Here is a 16,038-nt window from a genome sequence, read left to right as displayed (position 1 = left end):
TTCTGTTCAACCTTTGTCTTTGACCAGTAGCTAAAGTCTGAAATCAAGACCATTCACCGACTCCAGTTTCTTCTACCCTTAAGAACCTTCTTGTCTGGTGGCCTCTCTCTAGTTCTCTGTCCCAAAGAAACCCCCTCCCCAGGAACAAGCTTCTCTTCTCTTGCATTGTTCTAAAATGCAACAGCCAGTCCTGTGCTTTGGTCTCCCACAACTGGTCCACCACACAGCTTGTCTAAAGCTAGAGCTTTGTCCTCCAGTGAGTCAGTGCTAGTAAGTGGAGGTTTCACGCAGTTGCTCAACATGTGGCATCAAAGGGCTTTTGAGGTTAGCACTCTGTGTCTTCTTTAGTTTTGAACCTGTTACACCCACTTTTTCAGGAGTTTGGGGCGGTATCCCTTTCCCAGTCTGTCTCCTCACACCCGCCAAATCATTTACACATGGGGTTTCGCTCAAAACTAAAATCCACCCTGTAAAATGACTCACAGTGCACATCTCAGATGATGGGGAGTTAACATGGGCTTCTTCATGTATGAACAAGTGCACCACCCTTTCTTCCTGCCTGTAGTACAGGAAATGGAACTTCCAAAATTGTGAGACCAGGAGGTGAATTTTATAGCTTATACCTTTTGGTAACTTGAGAAGGACCTTTAGTCCTTAAGAAATACTGTTAGGAAGGCATTTGATTTGCCAATCTGTCCTTTCTCCATCATGCATTTAAACTCTTATTTCAGTGAAGGAAAAAAATAGGTTTTGAATAAGCTTTTATGATGGAGTGGAGAAATGTAAATCTTATAATTAAGAACCCAGTCTTCATTATGAGCCTGCAAATCATACAATAAAATAAATCTGGCAGACATGGCCAAATGTTCTTACTCGATTAATTTGGAAATATATTCATCTGTTGTGGGCTGCTATTGAAGCTGACAATTTTGCGTTTCTTCATCTCTATTAAGGTTTCTGGCAAGTGGTGCTGCCAAAGGCAGTGAGAACCTGAACAGGGCAGTTGTTGCAAATGTGGAGGAGAGGTGGACCGTGTCACCACCTGGAGTTTTCTTCCTGAATCACCCCCTTCATTTCCACGAGTGGTGGGAGACTTCTACCGATCGTAAGGCTTTTCGACCAGGTGATGGCCACAGAGCCACAATGAAGGAACCATTAGCATACATCCCACATTGAAGATAAACTTCTGTTCCGACCTGCCACCTTGTCTCCTCACATCTCATTCAGGGTCATTCTTCTAGAATGGAGCGGTAGTCATGCTCTTCATGGCCCTAGACTCCTTTCTTCTTCTTGGTGTCCATAGAGGAGGGGTTGGGATCTGAATTTATTCTGTCAGCTTTTATCTAGTTTATTGACATAAATTTGCCTACTTTCTAAGTAGGCAGGTTTTTTTCCCCTTAAAAATAGCCCCAGTGTGGCTTCTTATGCTTTGAGGTAGCAGAACCTGTTTCTGCTCTTTAAAAAGTAGTGAGGTTGCTGGGTTTCTTAAAGATGATCAATAAGATACACGCAGACAGATTTCTTCATAACAGTGATCACCCATCGGAACAGACAATTTAGGGATGACACTAATCTAGCAGCCTTGTTTTGTGAGTGTGTTTGCAAGGAGAAAGCAGTTTTTAATTCCCTAAATCTGTGCTTTGGGGGGAGGGGTTAGTGTGGGTGGTGATAGTCCTTGTTGAGGGGGTGTGTGTGTCCCTGACTGCAGTAGACAGTCTGGGGGATGGCATGGACTCAAGGAAGGAATAGGTGTTTCAGAGTAAGAAACAGTGGGTTGCTGGGGTGAAATCCTTCAGGCATTTATCAAATGCTTTCTAGGTCAGGCTTCCCTTTTTGGAACCCCTGCCTTAAACACTTTTTTGTCCTTAGCCATCAGTCATTTCTCAATGCCACTGCTAATTCCTTTCCAAACAGACCCTTTCCAGAAGAGTTGCCTATCTGTACTCTGCCACTATCATGCTTATCAGAGAATTCAAGGTTCTGTTTCATGAGCACCGGTAAATATAAGATACATTAATGTACCCGCATAAAATTTAGTTTCCACTCCTAAAACCTCTAGAAAGAAATAGAAGGGATATGGGGCACATCTCTTGCTCTGTTAATATGATTTTACACCATGCCTGTCACATTGCTAGAATGCAATAGTTTGTATCTTGAATTAATGAGTATGCAAGCAAAGATGAATTTGACTCCATTAGAAAAGCTAATATGGTTACCAAGAACCAATAGAAACAAGGGGTGCTCTTACTGGTCACTTAAACCATTCCTTTCTCTTGAAACGAAATTGTACATAATTTACTTCAGGTACAATATGAAAGAGAATTTTACAGTTGCCTTGTTCAACTGAGTTATCCATCCCAAACAGGACAACTTTGCCTAAACTAATGTAGTGACTCTGCTCCCCAACAATAGGCTCGAGCTTGTTCTACTTCTAGACTGTTGCTTAAGGATACAGTGGGGCAGTTACCCAGGTTAGATGAGAATACTGATGGTAGGCAGATTTCAACTCAGTATCTTGGGGGGAAAATAGGAGAGTAAGAGCCACATCTGACAGCCAAGAGAGCTGATACAGGTAGGGATAAATGTTACCCGACCTTCTAAATTCTGCATTGCTCCCTTCATATCTCTCTTCTGGAGAGTTTCTCTCCCCTTTGATGGGTCCCTTCATCATTGTTTTCAAAGTTAAACACTTTCCATTCTTTTCTAGTAGTTGGTAGATGTTTAGATTGTTTAACTTTCTAAACTGACTGACCTATTCCCTTATTAGCTGGGTACCTCGAAGAGCTTGATAAATAGATGGCTTGGCAAAATACGAGATTTGGGGTTTTTAAAAGGTCCCCGCCAGGTCAATTTATCAGGTCAATTTCAACTGCTTATCTTGCTGAACATCATGCTTATTGCCATCGCAGAGGGAGAGGTGCTAGCACGTACTGCTTAAATTCACACTCAGTTTGCTTGAGTTTCAATCCTCCTTCCGTCACTTTCTAGCTGTGTGACCTTAGGCAGGTTACTTAACTCTTCTGTGCATCAGTTTCTCCATTTGTAAAATGGGGTTAATAATACTATATTTAAAATGGATAACCAACAAGGACCTACTGTATAGCACAGGGAACTCTGCTCAATGTTATGTGGCAGCCAGGATGGGAGGGGAGTTTGGGGGAGAATGGATACATGTATATGTATGGCTGAGTCCCTTTGCTGTGCACCTGAAACTATGACAATATTGTTAATCAGCTATTCTCCAGTGTAAAATAAAAAGTTAAAAAAAATAGCTCTATATCAAAAAAACAAGCAGCCCAATCCAAAAATGGGCAGAAGACCTAAATAGACATTTCTCCAAAGAAGATATACAGACTGCCAACAAACACATGAAAGAATGCTCAACATCATTAATCATTAGAGAAATGCAAATCAAAACTACAATGAGATAGCATCTCACACTGGTCAGAATGGCCATCATCAAAAAATCTACAAACAGTAAATGCTGGAGAGGGTGTGGAGAAAAGGGAACCCTCTTACACTGTTGGTGGGAATGTAAATTGATACAGCCACTGTGGAGAACAGTATGGAGGTTCCTTAAAAAGCTACAAATAGAACTACCATATGACCCAGCAATCCCACTACTGGGCGTATACCCTGAGAAAACCATAGTTCAAAAAGAGACATGTACCACAATGTTCACTGCAGCTCTATTTATAATATCCAGGACATGGAAGCAGCCTAAGTGTCCATCAACAGATGAATGGATAAAGAAGATGTGGCACATATATACAATGGAATATTATTCAGCCATAAAAAGAAACGAAATTGAGTTATTTGTAGTGAGGTGGATGGACCTAGAGTCTGTCATACAGAGTGAAGTAAGTCAGAAAGAGAAAAACAAATACCATACGCTAACACATATATATGGAATCTAAGAAAAAAAATGTCATGAAGAACCTATGGGCAAGATGGGAATAAAGACACAGACCTACTAGAGAATTGACTTGAGGATATGGGGAGGGGGAAGGGTGAGCTGTGACAAAGCGAGAGAGTGGCATGGGCATATATACACTACCAAACATAAGGTAGATAGCTAGTGGGAAGCAGCCGCATAGCACAGGGAGATCAGCTCAGTGCTTTGTGATCACCTAGAGGGGTGGGATAGGGAGGGTGGGAAGGAGGGAGACACAAGAGGGAGGAGATATGGGAACATATGTATATGTATAACTGATTCACTTTGTTATAAAGCAGAAACTAACACACCATTGTAAAGCAATTATACTCCAATAAAGATGTTAAAAAATAATAATAATAATTGGGGACTTCCCTGGTGGTACAGTGATTGAGAATCTGCCCACTAATGCAGGGGACATGGGTTCGATCTCTGTCCCGGGAGGATCCCACATGCCACAAAGCAACTGAGCCCGTGTGCCACAACTACTGAGCCTGTGCTCTACAGCCTGCAAGCCACAACTACTGAGCCCACATGCCACAACTACTGAAGCCTGTGCACCTAGAGCCCGTGCTCTGCAACAAGAGAAGCCACTGCACCACAAAAAAGAGTACCCCTGCTCGCTGCAACTAGCGAAAGCCCGTGTGCAGCAACGAAGAACCAATGCAGCCAAAAAAAAAAAAAAAAAAATAGTACCAGTATCAGCATATAATTGTACTAATTGGGTCGATATGTGTAACACTCTTAAAACAGTCCCTGGCATATAGTAAGCACTTGGAAAATGTTTTTATTGTCCTTTTTGTCTGTCTCCCTGTAGAATTAAGATGGTTCCCAAACAGAGAAAGACGTGGCTTCTTGTGGCAGCCATGGCTACCTCTCCATAGCATTATAGATTCTAACAGGGAAGGAGAGAAGCAGGACTTAAAGACACTTCCCTGGAGGGAACTGTGAGGGAAGGAAACTTTAATTGACATAGTTTGCTTCTCTTTTTTCCCATTTTTATATTGATGGCTAGCATATTTCTAGGGAAATTAAACATTTTTTATCAGTACAATTTGGGTACCTTTATTCTACCTAATCCATTTTTAGGAATGGGTGACAGTAAGATAATGCCTGACAGGTGGAGATTTATTTTTCTCATGACACGAGAAGTCTAGAGTGTTGATTAATTGCTTAGTGGCTGAGGGTTTTTATGGTTGTGACTCTAATTCTTGTGGCCTTGTCTTCATATTTGTTACTTTACTGTCTGTCCCCTCCCACCTGAGAAAACCAAAGCTTTCCCAGAACTGCCTCCATCCCCACCCTACCTAATATCCAGGAACTTTCTACTCAGGTCTCATTGGCTAGAAACAGGGCACCCCACAAGCTCTAACTGCAAAGGAGGCTGGGAGAGTGGGGACAGGGTTGTCAGAATAGGTCTAAACAGATCATGATTCACTGCTTGGAATTAGACACTGACTGTGTGCATTCTCAGAAATCTGTTTGCAAAGAAAGCGGGGGGCAAAGATGGGCAGTGGCCGGGCCGTTAGCAAAATGTCTTCTAAGTCAGCATCCATTTTACTATTCTTGCCTGTCTCAGTGGTAAGCACTTTTATTTGAAATAGCTTAATTATTGATCAAGACAAATTTATAAGTAGGTATCTCATCTTGTAGTTGAGAAAAATGAGGAAGCTAGTAGGTGATGGGGACATGATTCCAACTCAGGCCCTCTGATGTCATGCTGGTGCCCTCACCCACTTTTCCATAGTGATTATATTAGAGCTAGAGACAAAGTGATTACCTGGCACCTCCTGAGAAAATGAAACATGATTTGTCAGACTTATTACTAGAGAGAAGACTCCGGAGTTTTCTCCATGCGAGTCCTGAGCTGAGAGTTTCTTGTCACAGCAAGTGACCCAGAATTTCCACGAAGCACAGCCTCTCTTCTGAGCCCCGAGACACTTTCATCTCTGTACCCATTTCAGGAATTCTATCTTGATCTTTTGTATCCTTCTGCCTGGGATCTCCTTTTTCTGTCAAATTATGGGCAAGTCCCAGGAAAGTATAACTCCTATAGTGTGGGTGACCCTGGCCATTTCTTGATTTGTGTCAATTACCCTTCTGTAATGAAATCTTTTCAAGAAACACACACAGTAAATGTGCCTCCTTTCAGTGTTGGGGGGAGTTCACAGTTCACCCAGGATGCTGTTGCATATCTTCCACTCGGATGACGCTTACACTTGGTTTGAGGCCCGTCAGCTCTGGCCTGTGTGTCTAGCTGCACAACGGCAGAGGGTGTTGGTACTGGGCTCGCGTGTAAAGGGAGTTTAGCAGGACTCTCACAGAGGAAATCTAGAAGCCTCTTGTTTAGACTAGAGAAATGCTAGGGCATTCATTTTTTACCTCTGCTTTTTGGCTGTGGCGGACCTGGGCACACTGTGGTTAGCACAGTAAAATGCGATGCTCTCACACCTGTCTGTTGGTATTGGGGAAGCAGACACTCTTCCCCTTTAATCCCCACAATATCAACACATACCCTTAGCACTGGTCCTTCTCCTTTCCAACCTCCAACACAGAAATGAAAAGACATTCCATGTATCTGACACATCATTAGCATTGCAGTGTAAGTGTTATCTGGTCTCCTCATAACCTTTCAGAATCTGAGACAGGTTTGGAGACCTTAGCACCACCCTCTAGAGCAGAGGTCAGCAAACTTTTTCTATAAAGGGCCAGATGGTCAATATTTTAGATTTTGCCGGTCATACGACTTGTCAAAAATACTCAACGCCATCTATAATATGTAAGTAAATGAGTATGGCTATGTTTCAATAAAACTTTATTTGTAGACTGTGAAATTTGAATGCCACATAATTTTCACATCCTAGAATCTTCTTCTTTTATTTCTTCCAGCTATTTAAAAATGAAAAAAACCTCCTTATCTCATGGATTGTCAAAAAAAATTGGACTATGGGCTGTAGTTTCTTGAGCCCTGCTTTAAAGCACCTCTGTTTAATAGAATATTCTGTAATGATGGAAATGCTGTATAATGTCAAACACTTGAAATATGGCTAATGCAACTGAGGAGCTGAATTTTTAATTCTAATTCATTGAAATTGAAATCTGATTTTAAAGAGCCACCTGTGACTAGTAGCTATTGTATTGGACAGTCCAGAGCTCTGCTGTTTATCTGAACAAGATTCAAAATTTCCAGTTTTTGTGTCTTTTAGATTAGAATTTTAACTTCCTGGAAGAAAATGTCTGGCCTAGTTAGGGCAAAATCACATAATGTAATAGACACTTGGCTTCTAGGAGTTCCCCTGTTGGTTGGGGTCAAGAGGGGGTGGTTCCTGCAGAAGAGAGCCTGAATATACAACACAACATGGGTTTGCTACAATTTCCTGAAGTCTTGCATTTCAAAAAGAGGTCTCTAATGGAAAGGAAAGGAATGATTTCAGAATGACACACTGTTGGTAGAATCAGCGCAGGAGAGAGATTTTGTGGCCGTACCTCATAATTCATACTGCAGTGTTGACTTGTGTAACCCCAGGCCTGTTAGAAAATATAACTTAACATTTTAAAAGATGCTATTTGTGAGGTTGGTCAACAAGCGTTATAAAGCATCTGCTGTGTTCTAGGCACAGTGCTAGGTGCCCTTCACAAACTGTTTCAGATTTATTTTTCATCTCATGAACATTCTCACACAAAATGCTGTTTTGTGAAGAATTAAAATGAAATTAAATGACCTTATCATGAAAATATTATGGATTATTATTCTGTTACAGAGGGCATTTCAAAACTATATTATGAAAAAGTTAAGACTTGAGCCTTATGTCAACGTCTGAAACTCTGAAAAAGTTTATTGACATTCAGAGCTTTGTCTTTTCAAATTAATGGCATGTTTACCAACTTAAGCTGCTGGTCATTCTTACCTGCTATTGGGATCCCCTTACCATCTCTGGAATGTCCTTATTTGTGTATGATGGGTGTGTGGAGATGGGGATACTAATTCTGAGTGAGAAATCGGGTAAGGCACCACTGACATTTCATTTAAGACTTAGTAGTAGGAAGGTGCAAGTTAGGAAGGTTTGGGAGTAGAGATTACTAGGAACAGCAATTGTAGAAGCTCTAAAGCAGGAATGAGCTTTCTTTGTTAAAGGAAAGGAAGGTGGCCAGAGGGGCTTGGAGTATAATGTAGCAGGAGGACACTGAGAGGTGAATTCTGAGGGCGGGCAATGGTCAGATCATGACACAAGGCATGTTAAGCACAGACCCAGGAAGGGATCTCATATTAGCATACAGTAGACATAAGTGACGTCACTGACTTTGAAGACTCAAGACTGTTAGTTTATGGCTGAGTTGAAGGTGAGGGATCAGCCTTCATGAATGGACATGCATCCAACTGAAATAGAAAATAGGTTTATAGAATCATGTCCCCAGTTTCCTTTAAGGTATCGCAGACCAAATAGTTCAGAATGAAATGTCTCATACGGAATGCAGCAGAGGGATCTGGCTGTCCAGAAACCTCTGACTATGTGTGAATTGGAATGCTGGTAAATTGAAGGACTCAGATGACCAAGAGATACTAGCATATCAAATCACAGAAGATGTAGAGCTAGGATATCTGACACAATTTGCTCTGAACAGAAATCAACAAAAATGCTAAAGAACTAGAAGGTAAAACAACAAACAAATCAAAACAAATGTACAAACCTATGAACTCTCTAGACCCCAAAGAAGCTGAATATGCCACTTAGTCTGTAGTCTGGTTGCTGGAGCCTGGCCACAGCGAACCAAGGGTTTGAATCAGAATTGGTAGAGGTGCCATGACCACAGTGTTTTAAATTTCTATGAATGAAAGAAAAAATAGGATTCCATGATAGAGATAATTCACTTATTTCATTATTAATGTTTGGAAATATACCTATGAACAAGGAATTTACAAGGTAGTGTTTTCCATGGAGGACATTGAAACCATTTTGAACACATTTATTTGTGGTGGTAAAGTGGGGATGACAATTATTACTGAAAAGGCAGGCATACGTGACTATGGAGACAGAATGTGACTCTAAAGAACCTGTTCAAATCCATCAACCCTGTCGTACAGGCCACTGGTTTGAGGTTTCTGCCCAGTTTTTGAACACTGGCACAAAGGTGGTGTGATGTCACCATCAGATGTAACTTACTCAGTTCATTATGGGTATCAAAGTTATTAGAAGTCACACTTTAGAGAATACAGACTTGGTGTTACAAAAAATGTTTTTTAATTTATGAAGATGCAAAATTTTTATTGTTAACAATAACAGTGGCTTAATAGTATGTAATACAGAAAAGTACTATAATCCCCAGAAAATTTTATCAAGATTTTAAGGCCTTTTTATGGTTATTTGAGGGAAGATAAGGCAACAATGCATATTTTCCAAGAACTTTAAATATAAAGCTTAAGAATTCCCAAGTTTTAAGTTGTTAATGAGGTCAGTTAGATATTTTGTGTATCTGATTCATCCCAACCATTCTACTTTACTTTTAACCATTGAAGAAGCTTCTTGATGACATGAGATGAGCATAAATGTGGTAAAGGAAGGGGTTGCAAAGGCAGTGAATGTGGACTTGTAGTGTGGGTGTGGGGAGACGTGATCCATTTTCTAGACTCCACTGTATCTTTCTGTTTCAAAGATATAATTGGAAATTAAAAAATAAGCCACTATACTTAACTCAAGCACAAATGATAACTGTGGCCCAGGGATAAGATGTGATTTTTATTGTATAAATATTAACTATCATTCTGTTTCTAGCGAGGCTATTTCACTGTACCTGCTGAGCTGTATAATTTCTTGTAAGTTTCAAAATAAAACAAAAAATAAAACAAACCCACTTCAGTTCTGCTTCTTCTAATTAAATTATATCTTATATTACATCTTTGCAGCTGAGTAATCACCAGCCAGTGCCTTCGGCCCTAGACGGTGTAGCTTAAGAGGACCATTTCTCCTGGCATTGCGATATTGATCAGCCTTGCTTCCTCCCATCAGATACACTTGGCCTTTTCTGGTAAGCCCAGTTCTCATATATCTCTGAGTCCCAAAGGCAAGCCAGGGATGAAAAGTCATTTTTCTGCAGTATGACAGAATGAAGCCCTACATAGAGATACCTACTCTAACTTCTTTTAAAAAGTGCTTACTTGACTGTAAAATAACTCAATTTTAGAAAATGCTCTTTTCCTATTCCCACAACCTTAGGCGCTTTCTTTTAGCACCATGCACATAATAGTAGAAGTAAAGTGTGAACGGTGAAAATACCACCTGAGAAATGAATTATGGTTAAAATAATTGTTGAAGGAGAGCGAAGGTGATTTGAAGCCCACGCAGTTCTAACCCTCTGCTTCCCCCTAAAGGAGGATTCTGCCAGGAACACCATATGATATAATCAGGGGGGAGGGAGGCTTTCCAAAGACCGCTGAGCACTTATATTCTGGTAACCAGGTCATGTCCTATCCTATTCCTGTAATCTTTTTTGACAAACAAGAACAAGTTTTCTTCACCTTTTGGACATCAGAGAAATCTGATGCCCCCAATATTGACTTTTTAATGTAATTGCAATCTCATTTGATGGAATTTCGAACAAATAGGAGTAACAGTCCTGGATGTCAATTCGAATATATGCCCATTAAAAGACTTGGTGATGCAAATACACGTACACACGTACAAATACTCTTTTGGAATGGAATGAAGTGATTCTGATGGTTTTAGATTCTTCTTTAGAAAGATCATCAATTATTTAAGTTTTGAATGCAGCCCTCCAGGGGAGAATGTAATCTATAAGTGGCTGAGATTTTCAATTATACCTAGTCATTTGTCAAATGTTCACTTCACTTAGCATGAATGTTTATTGATAATTTTTATAGTCTCTAGGTTACGATGTCTGATCTTTTTGATCACTTTTTTCTTTTAATATTTATACCTTCAGATATAATTAGTGATTGCTCATCAATTTAAAAAGCTACTTAATAGCCTTTAAATATGCATTTGTAAATGTCCTTGGCTGGTTTGAATGTCTTTGTGTGTGTGTGTGTGTGTGTGTGTGTGTGTGTGTGTGTGTGTGTGTGAAGTTCTTCCTAAATAGCCACAATACAAGAATAAAGCATTTAAGACTGGCTTAAATATACATACTGTTCAGTTCAATCCTATGTAAATTATCTTGGGTTCAATTATGTTATTCCACCTGTTTTTATCATCTGTTGTTACAATACTTTATCATTTCTACATGGTATTAAAATGTAAATGAATCTAGAGGAAACACATCTGTGGACGGTTAGTTAATAAAACTACATTCGGCAAGTGAGCTGTCATAATAATTAATTAAATTTCACTGCCCATATACGCTTGTAATTGTATATTTAGTGTTTATTTGCATAATCACATAATGGGATCTATATGATTCATGCTTTGTTGAGCATAATCTGTATACACAAATTACCACTTCCTATACACAAATTAACCACTTCCAAACGAGTTACTGAATTTTATTTTATTTTTATACAGCAGGTTCTTATTAGTTATCTATTTTATCCATATTAGTGTATATATGTCAATCCCAATCTCTCAGTTCATCCCACCACCCACCCCTCCCCCGTGCTTTCCCCCCTTGGTGTCCATACATTTGTTCTCTACATCTGTGTCTCTATTTCTGCCTTGCAAACTGGTTCATCTGTACCATTTTTCTAGGTTCTACATATATGCATTAATATACAATATTTGTTGTTCTCTTTCTGACTTACTCTGTATGACAGTAGGTTACATATTCTTAAAGTTCAGCAAAGTAACAGACTGAAAAGACAATTCAGGTTACAGACAAGTCCTGGCTTTGTTCTTTGAAATCCTGCTTTTAAAAGTGCACTGGTATTGTATTTAGTAGTTTTTGATCAGGGAAAGATTTGCTCTTTTGAAGAGGTGGTGTGAACAGGTTAGATTAGGTATTGTTCTGAGCCAGGTTATATTTTAGGACCCCACATACAAGAATTTTTGATTCACTAATATTCCACTTAGTCTAATCCCACAAATAATTGATTCAATTTTTCAAAATGGAGCCTAGATAGTTGTTTTAGGACCATATCCTGGGGCAAAATTGTGCATACTGGCCTTAAATTCTTAGATGTATACAATTTACAACATTTGCTGAAGGTGACAGGGGACACTTTTCAGGAGTGACATACTGTAAACAGCAGGCTCTAGACCACCTCCACCTCCTCAAAACCCAGTCCTCTCCAGTTGCCCTGTGTTGAGCTGATCAAAATAACGCACAGCAAGTTTTGAGTGACAAAGGCTTAACCTCTCAGGTTTATCTGCATATTGAAAATGAAGCTTTTAATCAATTCGATTTTAAAGATGTCAGTCTGCTCTAACCACTCCCATGCCTGCTACCATTTCCTGCCCCCTCAGTGCATCAAGTTCAAGTTTAAAGTTCTCAGTGCATTTAGCATTGCCTGTCAGGTCCTTCATCATCTGATCATCTTGGCTTTCCTCTTCTGCCTTCCTCATCTCTCACAGTTGTCTGTCTATGACTTAGGAACTGAATTGCCAAGAAACCTCCGGTGAGCACAGGTTGAGTATTATTTTTTTAAAATTGAGAAAATGGTGTCAGAGACTAGACTGTTTCAGTCTCACAATTATATTCTTCCCTGTGCTAATGGCAGATTAAGGAGTAGGTCAGTTGGGTGGCTGTTCCAGGTACAGTCACTTGAAAATGCTGAAATGTGATTGGAACAAATGAGAAATATGGAACCAGTTAACTCATGTATCTAAGTGCAATACCTTTAATAACCGGACAAAATTAAAAAGTGCCCCTTATTCTGCCAAAGGAGATTGTGCCCTTGAGTGAAAATAAAAACGCAGCACATCACAGGTGCTCCGCACTGGTTTATCCACTGAGCACTCTTCCAATGGGCAGAGCAGATTCAAGCTGCAAGTTGAAGAGCTAGGGCAGGCCACCAACCCAGAGAACAACCAGAGGCACAGTTAACTGAAATTCCAAAGGAAATCAAACATTACTAATCTTTAAGAATGAGCGGGTTTGTTTTGGTATTTACATTTTAAACTCTTTTTGGAAAATATATGCTCCCTCCTTAAAAAAAAAAATTCTTCTCCATACAGAAAAATAAGCTCAAAATGGATTAAAGACCTAAATGTAAGGCCAGAAACTATCAAACTCTTAGAGGAAAACATAGGCAGAACACTCTATGACATAAATCACAGCAAGGTCCTTTTTGACCCACCTCCTAGAGAAATGGAAATAAAAACAAAAGTAAACAAATGGGACCTAATGAAACTTAAAAGCTTTTGCGCAGCAAAGGAAACCATAAAGAAGACCAAAAGACAACCCTCAGAATGGGAGAAAATATTTGCAAATGAAGCAACTGACAAGGGATTAATCTCCAAAATTTATAAGCAGCTCATGCAGCTTAATAACAAAAAAACAAACAACCCAATCCAAAAATGGGCAGAAGACCTAAATAGACATTTCTCCAAAGAAGATATACAGAGTGCCAACAAACACATGAAAGAATGCTCAACATCACTAATCATTAGAGAAATGCAAATCAAAACTACAGTGAGGTATCACCTCACACCAGTCAGAATGGCCATCATCAAAAAATCTAGAAACAATAAATGCTGGAGAGGGTATGGAGAAAAGGGAACCCTCTTGCACTGTTGGTGGGAATGTAAATTGATACAGCCACTGTGGAGAACAGTATGGAGGTTCCTTAAAAAACTACAAATAGAACTACCATATGACCCAGCCATCCCACTACTGGGCATATACCCTGAGAAAACCATAATTCAAAAAGAGTCATGTACCAAAATGTTCATTGCAGCTCTATTTACAATAGCCCAGAGATGGAAACAACCTAAGTGCCCATCGTCGGTTGAATGGATAAAGAAGATGTGGCACATATATACAATGGAATATTACTCAGCCATAAAAAGAGACGAAATTGAGCTATTTGTAATGAGGTGGATAGACCTAGAGTCTGTCATACAGAGTGAAGTAAGTCAGAAAGAGAGAGACAAATACCGTATGCTAACACATATATATGGAATTTAAGGGAAAAAATGTCATGAAAAACCTAGGGGTGAAACAGGAATAAAGACACAGACTTACTAGAGAATGGACTTGAGGCTATGGGGAGGGGGAAGGGCAAACGGTGACAAAGCGATAAAGAGGCATGGACATATATACACTACCAAACGTAAGGTAGATAGCTAGTGGGAAGAAGCCGCATAGCACAGGGAGATCAGCTCGGTGCTTTGTGACCGCCTGGAGGGGTGGGATAGGGAGGGTGGGAGGGAGGGAGACGCAAGCGGGAAGAGATATGGGAATATATGTATATGTATAACTGATTCATTTTGTTGTGAAGCTGAAACTAACATACCATTGTAAAGCAATTATACTCAAATAAAGATGTTAAAAAAAAAATGGTAAAAAAAAAAAAAATTAAGAAAAACCTGCACGTAGAACAAAATCTATAGAAAAGATGGAAATACTTTGTTGCCCTGGAAATAAAAGAAAAGAACATAAACATTTTAAACATATTTTGAAAAAGCCTAATTGGGAAAAAACTCTCTATAATTCATGACATTTTCAAATAAGTTAAAATGCGATATCACATCAGTGCATTTAACAATTACTTATTTTGAACATAAGGAAGAGACGTGATTTTGATTAAAATAACATGTTTCTCCCTGTCTCTGCGAAACATTGAACCCTCAGTTTCCTTCTGTGTCTCCTTGTCAGCAGGAACAACTCCTCCTCTCCTACGTAGCCTTCTCTCTTTTTAAAACTTTTAATTCTGAATTAATTTCAGACTTACAAAAACTTGCAAAAATAGTACAAAGAGTTCCTCATACACTTCAGCCAGCTTCTCTGTGAATAATGCTTCTGACAGTACACCATTGGTAGACTCATGGATGACTTACTCAGCCTAAAGTGATCCCACACAAGAGCATATCTGACAGAGGAAATCATTTCACAGCACAAGTGAGCCTGTGGGCCACGGAATCCTCTAGTTATAATTTACCCTGTAACCCAGAAAAAGTTGGCTTCATAGAACAATGGAATGGCCTACTGAAAACTCATTATGGCTCCAGCTGGGATATGATGCCCTGCAAATTGGTGATGCTGTCCTACAAGATGCCACGCATGCTTTGAATTGGCAGCTAATATAGAATGTTCTTTCTCCCATAGCCGAATCCAAGGGGTAGGAGTAGGAGTGATTCCTCTCACTGTTATATCTAATAATTCCTCCCTTCCCCACAACTCTGGTCTCTAATGACTTTTGATTTCATTCCCACAACCTTGATTTCAGATGTTTCAGAAGTTTTTGTTACTAGGGGAGAAGGCTTCAATAGGGGTATGGAGGGGTGGCATAAAGATGGTTTCCGTGTGTTGAATTGGAGTTGAAGTTACCACTTGGCCACATTGGGCTCTTCATGTCACTGAACCAGTAGATGGAAAAAGAGGTTACTAGCCTCTTTTAGTCTAGTCTCAGCTAGTCTTAGTCTACTAGCTGAGAAGACTGATTCCAGTTGACACGGGAAAGTTGGATTGCTCTTGCAATGGAGATGCCTGGGACCCAGAGTATTCACTGGGCACTTAGCACTTCCAGATAGAATAAAAAAAGTTAATGTGAGACCAGAACAATCCAGTAAAGGCTGGACCACTAAAGGCTGAGCTTCTTCAGAGAAGAATGTGTAGGTCACTCTGCCAGGCAGAGAATCTCTACCGCCAAGGTGTTGGCTAAGGGCTAAGGGCAAAGGGAACATGGAATGGATGGTAGAAGAAAGATGTGTTAAAATAGTAACAATCACTCATGATCGGTTACTAGAAGGAAGACCAGAAAAGATATGCATATTTTATATATGTGTGTGTATTCATATGTATAATGAATATGAGTTCTGTGTATATTGAGAAAGAAGAAAAGCAGCCTCCGTCATCTGGTAGCTGGTCTGCTGCTCATAGGTAGCCCAAATTATTCTCCTGTTGGATATAAACAGTTTCACAGAACATCAATATCAGACAAGGTCAGTCTGAGACCACAATGAAGTGAGACAAAAGCAAGGCCACTGAGCCAGCCA

The 16,038-nt window shown here is 39.8% G+C and overlaps 1 protein-coding gene across 3 annotated transcripts in view; it reads left to right on the top strand.

Moving 5' to 3' along the window:
- Positions 1-16,038, top strand: part of ZNF804B (zinc finger protein 804B) — a gene marked incomplete at its 3' end in the record, with an annotated part of 871,582 nt that overhangs the window by 122,432 nt on the left and 733,112 nt on the right. For all 3 annotated transcript variants that reach the window (XR_013829743.1, XR_013829744.1, XR_013829745.1), the window contains exon 4: positions 9,837-9,958. The remainder of the gene's footprint in view (positions 1-9,836; positions 9,959-16,038) is intronic.

This window comes from Stenella coeruleoalba (assembly GCF_951394435.1).
Source record: "Stenella coeruleoalba genome assembly, chromosome: 9".
Classification (NCBI taxonomy): Eukaryota; Metazoa; Chordata; class Mammalia; order Artiodactyla; family Delphinidae; genus Stenella; species Stenella coeruleoalba.
The sequence above is the reverse complement of the archived record's forward strand: the minus strand, read 5'-3'. Positions and strand labels throughout refer to the sequence as shown.